The sequence below is a fragment of the Schistocerca cancellata genome, chromosome 5 (genome assembly GCF_023864275.1).
Source record: "Schistocerca cancellata isolate TAMUIC-IGC-003103 chromosome 5, iqSchCanc2.1, whole genome shotgun sequence".
Taxonomy (NCBI): Eukaryota; Metazoa; Arthropoda; class Insecta; order Orthoptera; family Acrididae; genus Schistocerca; species Schistocerca cancellata.
Genome location: NC_064630.1, coordinates 305,858,552 through 305,860,945, shown reverse-complemented (window position 1 = coordinate 305,860,945; position 2,394 = coordinate 305,858,552). Strand labels below are relative to the sequence as shown.

The 2,394-nt window shown below is 48.5% G+C and overlaps 1 non-coding gene across 1 annotated transcript; it reads left to right on the top strand.

Moving 5' to 3' along the window:
* Positions 1–553: 553 nt before the first annotated feature.
* On the top strand, positions 554–627 carry Trnaa-ugc (transfer RNA alanine (anticodon UGC)). The gene has a single exon. It is a non-coding gene; the product is annotated as a tRNA-Ala (tRNA).
* The last annotated feature ends 1,767 nt before the right edge of the window (positions 628–2,394 follow it).

The following is a 2,394-nucleotide window of genomic DNA, read 5'->3' as shown; positions in this document are numbered from 1 at the left end:
CATGTCCGAGGACACAGAGGATAGCGCGACTGCAGGGATATATCTCTGGCACGCCTCTCACGAAAGCCACGTTCGTAGTGTGGTGGTGGTGGTGGTTAGTGTTCAACGTCCCGTCGACAACGAGGTCATTAGAGACGGAGCGCAAGCTCGGGTTAGGGAAGGATTGGGAAGGAAATCGGCCGTGCCCTTACAAAGGAACCATCCCGGCATTTGCCTGAAACGATTTAGGGAAATCACGGAAAACCTAAATCAGGATGGCCGGAGACGGGATTGAACCGTCGTCCTCCCGAATGCGTTCGTAGTGCGCCCGCCCATTATACTCATTATTCGCTGCGCGTTGCCGATTCCCGTAAGAGTTCGGGCACTGTTTGTGCATTCGCACAGAAGATGGTCAAGTGGCCAGTCAGACTTAACTATATATTTACTAAGATGGTATCTGTTCTTTCGGAACAAATACCATCGGTGACCAAGCAGCTCGTTAGAATGAAATTACAATGAAATGAAAACCCTTAGCTGCTTACAGGCGTTGACATACGTTGCGCTATCCTCTGTGTCCTCGGTGGCTCAGATGGATAGAGCGTCTGCCATGCAAGCAGGAGATCCCGGGTTCGAGTCCCGGTCGGGGCACACATTTTCATCTTTCCCCGTTGACGTATGTCAACGCCTGTAAGCAGGTAAGGGTTTTCTTTCCTTGTAATTTCACAAAGCTGAAGTTGAGGTCATTTCTGTGTTCCAAGAAAAAGACAATGATGTTAGTCGCAGTCAATAAAAAATGCTCATTTACATACGAAATATGTCACCACTTCAGATATAAATTCTATTCGCAAACATCGAAAAGTAAAGACCTAGGTTCTAAGAACGGTTTCAGTCATACGGAAACGAGACAGATGGAAAACCGTAAATCAGCTGTTTATTATCCAAAAGTAAACCCCACAACTATCAATACATTTATCCCACTGTGAGACAAGACGATCAATGCCTTGAAGGAAAAATATTTGCTGTTGCCTACGGAGCCACGATTGCACCCGGCATGTATCTCTTCGTCCGAAGCAAATCGACGGCCCAGAGGCCTTCCTGCAGGGCTCCAAAAATAAGGAAATTGTTATATACACTGATCAACACCCACGTGGTAATAAAATTTGCTTTATTAGGTGTAACCAGGACACCACTTAATTTTACAACAGATAACCTTCTTTGGAAAATAAAAAAGGCTTTTCTCCTGCTCAAAAATTTAGTATCAAAATACGAATATACAACCTTAATAAAACTGACTTTTATAACTGAACTGATTTTACGTTCCTTGGTAGTTCTCTCTCGATGCCGAGGAGTTAGACGGGCGCCGCTTCCGGGTCGAAGACTGGCGTTTTGAAGACGGGCACCTGGTCGAGCCGGCTGCGACGATGTTTCCTCCTGGCGGCGGGCCGCGGCGGTTCGAAAGCCGCCTGTTTCCTTTCCTGCCGGCTATTTAATCCGGCGGCTCTAGTCTTCCTCCACGGTTTCTGTCGTGAGGATTGGCGGATGGTTATGTCATCGTATTACCATCCGCGTCGGAAAAAGGGGTCGCGCGCGTGCGTATTCCGCTGCTGCTTTCATGTTTGGCGGGAAATACCTTTAGTGCCTGCCGGCTGGCGGAACGCGCCAGAACTACGTTCCAGGTGCGACTTATTCTGCAGCGGCACCCGCCCGTTGTATTTGCGTGGCTGTTCGCGCCACGGCAGAAATCGCGTAGGGAGAAATTGGGACTGTCTGGAGGTGGTGTAAGGCCTTCCCAGCGAAACAACCATGGCAACATGTGAGCGGGCATTATGATGCCGTCCGTCAACCTGCTGTTCATTGACTTTCTGGAGCACGGCACTACAATTGATGCACAGCTCTACGTGCACGATTTGCAAAAATTGAAGCGGGAAGTCCTAACTCGCGGGCATGTTCACCGATGGCATCACTCTATTACGGGAGAGCTCTCGCTCATATGCTGTCGAGGTAGTTTAAGCTACGTTGCATGCATTCCCCTGGGAAGCTCTGACACATCCCCCATAAGGACCACCCCATGCTATTTCTATATTTTTGGGGCCTGAACAAACACATAAGTGGCCGTCGATTTGCTTCGGACAAAGCAGTTCACTTCTGGTTACAATCTTGGTCAGTCTCCTGGCTGGTTTGATGCGGCCCGCCACAAATTCCTGTCCTGTATCAAGCTCTCCATCTCAGGGTAGCACCTGAAACCTACTTCCTCAATTATTTACTGGATGTATTCCAGTCTCTGACTTCCTCTACTGTTTCCACTCTCTACAGCTTCCTCTCCGATTCTGCACAAAACCTCCTCACCCCTTACCCTATCAGTCCAACTAATTTTCAACATTCATCTGTGCACCACATCTGAAATGCTTCGATTCT